We start from the raw sequence: 10,839 nt of genomic DNA on the forward strand, positions 1-10,839 counted from the left end.
CCACATTCGAGGCATATGGAGGTTCCGAGTCTAGGGGTCCAGCTGCCGGCCTATGCCACAGCCACAGCAATGCAGGATCCGAGCTGCCTGTGCAACCGACACCACAGCCCATGGCAATGCCAGACCCTCAACCTGCTGAGCAAGGCCAGGGATCGAACCCACATCCTCATGGATACCACTTGGGTTCATTAACCACTGAGCTGCGAGGGACTGTTGCATATACCTATGTAACCATGACTCAAAGGGAGCTACATAACATCTCCATCCCCCAGGTTTTCTCATGCCTCTTTTTGGTCAGCTCTCGATACCCTCACTTCCACCCTCCCAAAGGCAACCATGTTGCAGCTTGCTTTGACTTAATCTATCTTGGATGTGATTTGCTATCAGTGCATAGAGCTTGACCTTATTCTGTGAAATAGTCATATATTGTGCATGATATGGATGTTTCAGAGTTCCTTAGAGATAGACACAGGATGTTACTATTTTAAAAATGGCAAGCAATGTAAATGGATTAAATTCCAAGTGACAATAAGGCAGTCTGTGGTTATGAGAATTGATTGACGCATATATGCACAGTGCATGGCACACTGAATGTGCTCAGTATAAGTTAGCTATTATACAAATCTATTATCTGCATCATGTTTAGCAGAAGAGAAAGATGTGCCTCCTATTATATAAGAAGACATAAAATGGTAGAAGCGAGTCAGCCAGGGTGTTTTTGTTTTTGTTTTGTTTTTTTTGAACAAATAATCATTTTCTCTTTTCACAATTTAATTTAAAAGTTGTGGGAGGCATTCTCATGTGACTCGGTGGGTTAAGTAGTACCCAGCGTTGTCACCGTAGCAGTATGGGTTCAGTTCCTAACCTGAGAACGTCCCCAGTTGTGGGAAAGAGAATTAGGAAGATGTTGGTCAAGAGGTACACAATATCAGTTGTGCAAGTTGAATTTCAAGTTCTAGAGGTCAATGTACAACAGTGTGACTATAGTTAGCAGTATCATATTCTAATTTGCTAAGAGAATAGACCTTATGTGTTCTTGCCACAAAAAGAAAAGAACATATTAACTATGGGAGTTGGCAGATATGTTGATTGTGATGATTATTTCATGATGTCTGTGTATATCAAGTTGTACACTTTTTTATTATTTTATTTTATTTTTTTATTTTATTTTATTTTTAGGGCCGCATCTGTGGCCTATGGAGGTTCCCAGGCTAGGGGTCAAATCTGAGCTACAGCTGCCAGCCTACGCCACAGCCACAGTAACTGAGGATCCAAGTTGCATCTGTGACCTACACCACAGCTCACAGCAATGCCAGATCCTTAACCCACTGAGCAAGACCAGGGATGGAACCTGTGCCCTCGTGGACACTAGTCAGATTTGTCTCTGCTGAGCCACCATGGGAACTCCCAAGTTGTACACTTTAAATACAATTTTAAGTTGTCAATCATACTTCAATAAAGCTTTCCAGTACAACAAACAATAAAGTTTTTAAAAAACTGTTCAAAGTAATACATATTCTTTAAGGAACATTTAATGAAAAAAATTTTTTTAAGTATTTGCTATTAATTACCTTTCTGGTATTTTTTTCTTCTATTCCTTTTCTACAACTATGTGTATATGTGTTAAACATGTATGTGTTATATAACATGTACTTTTTTATTTTTTTTTTGTCTTTTTGCCTTTTCTAGGACTGCTCCTGCGGCATATGGAAGTTCCCAGGCTAGGGGTCGAATCAGAGCTGTTTGTCCTGGCTACGCCACAGCCACAGCAACGCGGGATCCAAGCAGCATCTGTGAGCTATACCACAGTTCACAGTAATGCTGGATCCTTAACCCACTGAGCAAGGCCAGGGATCGAACCTGCAACCTCATGGTTCCTAGTCAGATTTGTTAACCACTGAGCCACGACAGGAACTCCGTATAATATGTATTTTTAAAGCAACTTTCAAATATGCAATGTGGTATTATGAACTATAGTCACTATGCTGTATATCATGAGTTATTCATGATTTAATTTCATAAGTGTAAGTTTATAGCTCTTAACCTCCTTCACCTATATATATTTAAATAAGCTTTTTAATTAAAATTTTTTTGATTTACAGAAAAGTTACAAGGGTAATACAGAGAGTTCCCATATACCCTATACCCACTTTCTCCTACTGCTATCTTACATTCCTATGTAAATTGATGCATATTCTTAAAGTCCATAGTTAATTTAGATTTCTTTGTTTTTACCTTAAGTTCCATTTTTGTTCTAGCATTTCATCCAGGATACCACATTGCATGTAGTTGTGTCTCCTTAGGCTCCTCTAGAATGTAAACGTTTCTCAGACTTTGCTTTTTTGGGTGAACTTGACAATTTTAAGGCATATGTCAAATATTTTGTAGGATGTTCTTCAATGGGGGTTTGTCTCTTTCCCTTTGATTACGTAGGAATTAGGGGTTTATGAGAGGAAAACCACAGAAGTGAAGTACCATCTTTATCACATTACATCAAGGGTCCTCTCAATATTACTTATCTTGGTTGATGTTGACTTTGATTACCTAGTTGAGGCACTCTTGGTAAAGTTTTCTTTTTTTCTCCCCCTTTCATACTGAACTCTTTGGAAAGAAGTCAATACGCACAGTCCTCACTTTAGGGAGTTATGTTCCACCTTCTTAGTGGAACAGTATCTACATATATTATTTGTATAGGAATTTTTCTGCACAAAAATTATTTGTCTCTTTCCCATTTATTCATTTAGTGAGCCATTTATTTATATTAGTAGGATCTCATTAATATTTATTTTATACTTTGAATAATAATGCAGTATTATGCTATTTATTTTATTGCTCTAATTTTTCCAGCTTTGGCCCCTGGGAGCTCCTTCAGTTGGCTCCGGTGCTACAGACATATCTCCGTGATTTTGTCCCTTGAGCACTTCCTTACTTTTGGCACTAGAAGATGCTCCGGATTCATCTTGTATATTCCCTATCCCAGCCATTTCTCTAAGGATCCCACTTTTTTACTGGAGAATGGTGCTGGAAACCAAGACCTGCACACTGGATGTGCTCATTGTACCTGGATGTTGTTGCTTCTAGGCTGTCTCTGTGCTTCTAGGCTCACTCTCTAAGCTAAGAAACATGCATGTGTATACAAATAGTTTAGTATATTTATTAAGATTTTCTATAGGCAAAATCATGTTATCTGCAAAAAGAGTTTCATGTCTTAATTTTTTTTTTTTTGTCTTTTTGCCATTTCTTGGGCCTCTCTCATGGCATATGGAGGTTCCCAGGCTAGGGGTCGAATCGGAGCTGTAGCTACAAACCTAAGCCAGAGCCACAGCAATGCAGGATCCGAGCCGCGTCTGCAACCTACACCACAGCTCACAGCAACACCGGATCGTTAACCCACTGAGCAGGGGCAGAGACCGAACCCGCAACCTCATGGTTCCTAGTCGGATTCATTAACCACTGCGCCACGACGGGAACTCCTCATGTCTTCATTTCATCAGGATAATTTTTTTCTTGCTTTATTGCTATAGCTAGAGCCTACAGCACAATGTTGGATAGAAGTGGTAAGAGTAGACATCAGTCATTTTCCTGATTTTAGGGAAAAGCACTCTATGTTTCACCACTGAGTATGATAATCTCATACTCAGATTTGTCAGATTGAGGTAGTTCCTTTTTATTTGTTGAGTGTTTTTATATGAAAGGATGTTGGAGTTTATCAAATGCTTCTTCTGTTGTCTTTTGAGATGGATATGTGATTTGGGTCCTTTATTCTATTGATATTGTGTATTACATTAATTGATTTTCAGATTTTAAACCAACCTTACATTTCTGGAACAAATCCTGCTTGGTCATGGTGTACAATCCTTTTTATATGTTACTGATTTCAGTTTGCTGGTATTTTAAGGATTTTCCTCTATATTCATAAGAGATACTGCTCTTTTTTTTTTTTTTTTTGGTAAAGTGTTTGTTTTGGTATCAAGGTAATACTAACCTCATAGGATGAGTTAGAAAGTGTTCTTTCCACTTTAATTTTTTGGAAGAGTTTGTGAATGGTTGTTATTCATTCCTCTTTAAGTATTTGTTACAGAGTTCTATTATGGTGCAGCAGGTTAAGGATCTGGCATTGTCACTGGAGCAGCTTTGGTCACTGCTGTGGCCTGGGTTCAATCCCTGGCCCAGAAAGTTCCACATGCCACAGGCATGGCCAAAAAAAATTTGTTAAGAACTCACCTGTGAAGCCATCTGATTTGGCATGCAAACTGTGGGACATTTTCTTTTCTTTTTTTTTTTTTTGTCTGTGTAGGGCTGTACCCATGGCATATGCCAGTTCCCAGGCTAGGGATCAAATTGGAGCTGTAACCACTGGTCTATGCCACAGCCACAGCAATGCCAGATCTGAGCCACATCTGCAACCTACACAACAGCTCACAGCTATGCCGGATCCTTAACCCATAGAGTGAGGCTAGGGATCAAACCTACATTCTCGTGGATGCTAGTCAGGTTCGTTTCCTCTGTGCCACGACGGGAACTCCTATGGAAAGTTTTAAAATCACTGATTTAATCTCTTTACTTGCCATAGGTCTATCTAGGTTTCCTATTTCTTCTTGAGTCAGTTTTAGTGGCTTGTGTCTCTGGAATTCATCAGTTTTACTGTGTTATCTAATTTGTTAGCATACAGTTGTTCATAGTATTACTGTATCATCTTTTAAAATTTCCATAGTTTGATAATGATACCTTATCTTTCATTCTTGATTTTCATATTTTGAGTGGATTTTTTTTGCTCATTTTAAATTTGGTCAGTTAAGCTAAATGTTCATCAATTTTCCTGATCTTTTCAAAGGACCAACTTTGATTTTGTTGACTTTCTCTATTTGTTGTATATACTAATTTGTGTATATACTCACATCCATAATTGTTACCACATGTATCCATCTGTATCTACATTAAACCAAACAGACTCATAATGATGTCTCAACACTCAGGTATCACACAGAATAGTTTTAGTGCCCTAAAATATAGCTTATTTATTCAGCCCTCCCCTTTCCCCAAGCCCCTGGCAACCACTGATATTGGTTTTCCAGAATGTCATATAAATGCAATCATATAGTAGGGAGCCTTTAAAGACTGACTCCTTTCACTTGACAATATGCATTTCACTTAGCAATGTTTTCCATGTTGCTGCCTGAATTGATAGCTCATTCATTTTTTTATTGCTGAATAGTATTTCTTTGTATACATGCATCACAGTTTATTTATCCATTCATCTATCGAGGACTATCTTGGTTGCTTCCAGTTTTTGGGGTTATGAATAAGCTCCTTTAAACATTCATATGAGGATTTTTGTGTGGACCTAAGTTTTCAAATCAGTTGAAGCAATGCCTAGGAGCACGACTGCTGGATTGTTTTATAAAACTGTGTTTAACTTTGTAAGAAAGAGCCAACCTGTCTTCCAGAATGGCTCTACCATTTGACATACTCACCAGCAATAAATGAGGGTTCATATACACTATGATAGAGGACTTTTCAGCTAAAATGACCCAGTATCTAAATTTATGGCCCTTTGCTAATCTTGTTCTTTACTCTTCTGATGGCTCTAAGGCCATGGGAAACCACAGGAAAGTAAGGGTGTGCCTAGGAGGGAGATGTGGATATTTTGATTAAATTTGTCAGTGTCCTGGTCAATAGTTAGTCTTATAAACACCAGATATTCAAGGACATCTCATTCTGCTAATAGTAAAGGGCTATTATTACAGAAAGAAAGGGCTGTTTCCTCACTGAACTGATAATTTCAACCTCTTACATGAGGTTTCCCATTTCCCTCAGGCCATGTGTAGTTTGCACCCCTTCCCAATAAACCAGTACCACGCCATAGGGTACTACAGTTATTATATTTCTCAGAAAAAGCTTTAACTATCCCTTTTGAGTTTGTCTTTTATAGTAGGAAAATTATACATTTGGGTTGAAGTATTATAGGATAAGATGGTCCTTTTCTCATTAATGCTGAATTTCAGTTAAAGATGAATCTTAAGCTATAGCTATGATGAACCAAATTAATATGGCATCGAGCATGCTGGCTACCACAAGACCCAGACGGACTGCCAGGTATTAGGACAGATGTGGGGAAATGGAGTCAGAAAGCCACAATCAGTGATGGGGAGGGACAGAAATAATAAAAAAACTATTTGCAAGAGTTCTCTGGCTCAGTGGGTTAAGGATCTGGGATTGTCACTGCCGTAGCTCAGGGTGCTGCTGTGGCTCAGGGTGCTGCTGTGGCATGAGTTTGATCCCTGGCCTGGGAACTTCTGCATGCCATGAGCACCTATAGGTGGCTGTAGAGAGAGTTCCCAGGACTGTCAGGACTGTCCCCTGAATGCAAAGCACAGTGTCCTGGAGCAGGGAAGGCAGGAGGCACGAGCACCAGGTTGAGGAGGAGGGTGGATCTCTTTGGAACAGGTTGCATTAGAGCAGGTCATCCAGATGGAGTCTTCCAGCTGGCACCTGAGAACACAGACCTGGCACTTAGAGGGAAGACACTAAGTGGTATTTATATAGCGAGCAAGAGGAATCCCACTGGAGAGGTGCAGATGGAGCATGTGGGTACCTGACCTTCAACTCACGCATACCTTCTTTGGCATTTACATCTCTGTTGCTAGCTTGTTTTTACAAAAATTCTTTGAAGTGGTTAACAACAAAGCACTTCTATGGTTTTTTTATTAAATAAATTATTTATTTATTTTAGGGTGGCACCTGTGGCATATGGAAGCTCCCAGGTTAGGGGTCCAATTGGAGCTGCAGTGGCTGGCCTACACCACAGCCACAGCAACGCTAGATCCAAGCTGCATCTGCAAACTATGCCACAGCTGGTGGCCTGCCAGATCCTTAACCCACTGAGTGAGACCAGGGATCCAACCCACATCCTCATGGACACTAGTCTTAACCCACTGAGCCACAACGGGAACTCCTATTTGTCTGTTTTAAGTGCAATCTGAATAGGAAACAAGGAAGCTTTTGATACTATAGAAGTATAGAAGTATAGGCTTCTAGAAGCTGGGTACATAGTCACAGATACCCCAAGGGAAGCATTCTGAGGCAGCTTTTTATCAGGGCTCAACACAGTGCCTGACACACAGTAAATGTTCATCAAATATACCATGAATAGGGCGAGAATAAGAACAGTTTCTTTATTTTCTGAACGTGTGGAAAATCGGAAACATCCCTCACACAGGGAGAAGGGACTAGACAGGTGGCCCTAAAGCAGGCTCGGGCTTAGAACCAGGATAAGGTAATGGAGCGTGTGGCACAAGGAGCCGATGCCACACAGACAAGCACAAGACAGGTGCCCCTGCCACTCAGACAGGGTGCCAGTATAGGGCCATTCATGACCCAGCCTAGTGACTAGACTAAGCAGCTAGAGAGAAATGAGTCAGGGCAAGGTCTGGCCTTCCAGGGGCTAACCACACAGAGACATCCAGACAGCTGCAGTGGTGTCTTCTAGCACAGTGCAGGGAGACAGGGCCTGTGGGAGGGGTGGGGACAGGGGGAATCAAGAGCTCGCCTGAGGCTTGGCTTCTAGGGGAGGCCCTGGGTGGCCAGGGATGCTTCAGATCAGGGCAACCTGGGGCAGGGGTGGAGGTTAACCTTGAGAGCTCATTCCCAGGCAAGAGCCAACGGTGCCATCCAACTGTGCCAGCACCAACCCTCCCTGGCTCCAAGTATGAGCATCCTTGCCTGGAAGCCACTCCCCTCTGCCAAGTCAGAGAGGTGAAGAAAAGGAAACGGGTCAAGGCTTGTGCCTCACTCAAGCCAACCTTTAACTAGGCTCCAAAACTAGGTTCCCAAATGGACACTCTGATATGTTTGTTTCATATCCTATGAATGTGTGAGTGGGTTGGGGGAGGCAGCAGAATAGTGATATAGTATTTATTTCCCTTTAGCTTCTCAGTAAGAATTAGTGTTGGTTGGTTGGTTTGAGTGGGGATGGGGAAAATGGGTGATGCTCTTTGTTTTTGAAAATTCCTACCCTTGTTCCGACCCTGGCCTGTCTCAGGTGAGGTCCTAGAGCAGAGCCTGCAGGGACTGGCCACACAGCTGGTCTTCCCAGATCAAGGTCCTTGGTGAAGTTCACTACAGTTCTAGGTGATGTTTTCCATCTCAGATTCAGAGATTCCGTTTTATCAGTTCACCCAGGGTCAGTAGGTAATCTGTTACCCAGAGCCATAAGCGCCAATTCATAAAGATGGCTTATGAACTTTGGTGGAGCAAAGCAAACAGCTTGATTCATCTCAACACCCTCAGGGGACATTTTCTGTCCTCAGGGTCCCTCAAGGCGGGATGAGGGACCTCCTGTCTGAAACAGGAAGGGCGCTGGGCTCAGCAGGGCTGCCTCCTATTCTCAGGTTCTTCTCTCTGGAGCTCATTGCTGCCATAGCCTTCTTTTTCTTTTCCTTTTCTTCTTTTAAATTAAAGTATAAAAGTATAATTGATTTACAATGTTGTATCAAATTCTGCTGTACAGCAAAGTGACCCAGTCATATATATGTATATATACATATATACGTATACACACACACACGCATTCCTTTTCTTATATTATCTTCCATCCTGGTCTATCCTGAGAGCCTGGATATAGCTCCCTGTACAGCAGACCTCACGGCTTATCCATTCTAAATAGAATAGTTTGCATCTACTAACCCTAAACCCCCAGTCCATCCCGCTCCCTTCCCCTTGGCAACCACAAGTCTGTTCTCTATGTCTGTGAGTCTGTTTCTGTTTTGCAGACAGGTTGACTTGTGCCATATTTTAGATTCCACATGTAAGTGATAGCATTTGGTATTTGTCTCTCTTTCTGACTTACTTCACTTGATATGAGAATCTCTAGTTTCATCCACTTTGCTGCAAATGGCATTATTTTGTTCTTTTTATGGCTGAGTAGTATTCCATTGTGTATTATGTACCACATTTTCTTAATCCATTCATCTGTTGATGGACATTTAGGTTGCCTCCTTGTCTTGGCTATTGTGAATAGTGTTGCTGGGAACACAGGGGTGCATGTATCTTTCTGAATGAAAGTTTTGTCTGGATATATGCTCAGGAGTGAATGGGATTGCTAGATCATATGGTAGTTCTATATTCAGTTTTCTGAGGAGCCTCCATCCTGTTTTCCATAGTGATTGTACCAACTGACATTCCCACCAGCAGTGAAGGAGTGTTGCCTTTCCTCCACATCCTCTCCAGCATTTCTTATTTGTAGTCTTATTAGTGATGGCCATTCTGACCAGTTTGAGGTGGTACCTCACTGCAATTTTGATTTGCATTTCTCTAATAGTTAGTGATGTTGAACATTTTTTCATGTGCCTACTTTTGAGTCCCGGCTTAGACTTTATTATCAAAGTCCATGGGTCTCTGCATTTTTTTTTTTAAATGGGTGGATTATTATTATTTTTTTTTAAATTGTAATCATTACTTCCCCAATTCCATGGGTCTCCTCAAAGGCTTCACTGTTTGGATCCAGTCTTAGAAGCACTAATCTTACAACATGTAGTGATAGTTTATCATGGTTATATTTTAGGGTAGCTGCTTTCTGATTACCTGGTTGGGGGCTGTGGACTTTCATGTCATCAGTTAAGCAAATTCAAAATCTCACTCTAGCATAGGTTACTTCTAGGAAACATCCTAGGAGATAGTTATTCCAGGCACGCTGTGCTTAGTGATCTTATCTTTATATTTTGGGGTCTTTCTTACCTGTGGCATCAAATTCAATTGTAAACTGGACTCAAGCTTTCCTAAGATGGCTATGATTATAAGGTCCAAGCTGGGGCCTGGCAGTAAGTCATTCTACTCAGGGCACAGAGCTTCCATCCTCTGCCTGCTCGACAGTATTTCAGTGTTTCAATTCCTGAGATGTAGTGAAAGGTGGTTTTAAGATAGAGGAAGTCAGGAATTCCCGTCATGGCGCAGTGGTTAACGAATCCGACCAGGAACCATGAGGTTGTGGGTTCGATCCCTGCCCTTGCTCAGTGGGTTAAGGATCCAGTGTTCCCGTGTGTAGGTCGCAGACATGGCTCGGATCCCCCGTTGCTGTGGCCCTGGCATAGGCTGGGGGCTACAGCTCCAATTCGACCCCTATCCTGGGAGCCTCCATATGCCATGGGAGCAGCCCAAGAAATGGCAAAAAGACAAAAAAAAAAAAAGAGTTAGTCAAAGATCTGGAACCAGACTGTGCAATCTAAAAACTGGGCACTCCTACATATTCGTTTATAAAACAGGTAGGGTACCTATGTGACTGAATTGTTAGGTGGCTAAGAAGGGGCTCAGTGAATTGAATGTTAATAGCCTGACACCTGGGAACCTTGGCCTGAGACACAGCTTCCCTGCCACTGGGGAGACTGTGTGAGATGAACCAGGGAAGCCGGGCCAGCCCCTCAGATGTAACCGCCAAAGAGTTGCCTCCTTCACCACAGTTCCATGTATGAGAAATAAAACTTCTAACAGGATCATTTTCCAAACCAAGTGAACATTGGTCTACTTATACATATTAAGCTGAAGAAACCACAAAACTTCTGATATTTTTCCAAACCCTGGAATTGCTGAGTTAGGATTTACATTTAATCTATTTATAGATTTATTCATTTCTCCCCTTTGTACCAGCAGCTACCCAGCATTTCCCAATATTCTTTCAAAGGCCTCTTTTTCAGCCCTTTTAAAAAAGACCAAAATTTAGGCAGTATTTGGTCACATGGCACAGAGTTTACCAGAATATTATTGTTTAGTTTGTCAGATTTAAACCATAGAAGAAGGGAAACTCAGATAATACTGAGAGTTGCAAGCTACAGATGTCAAAAGGAG

This window comes from Phacochoerus africanus, chromosome 1 (genome assembly GCF_016906955.1).
Source record: "Phacochoerus africanus isolate WHEZ1 chromosome 1, ROS_Pafr_v1, whole genome shotgun sequence".
NCBI classification, from domain to species: Eukaryota; Metazoa; Chordata; class Mammalia; order Artiodactyla; family Suidae; genus Phacochoerus; species Phacochoerus africanus.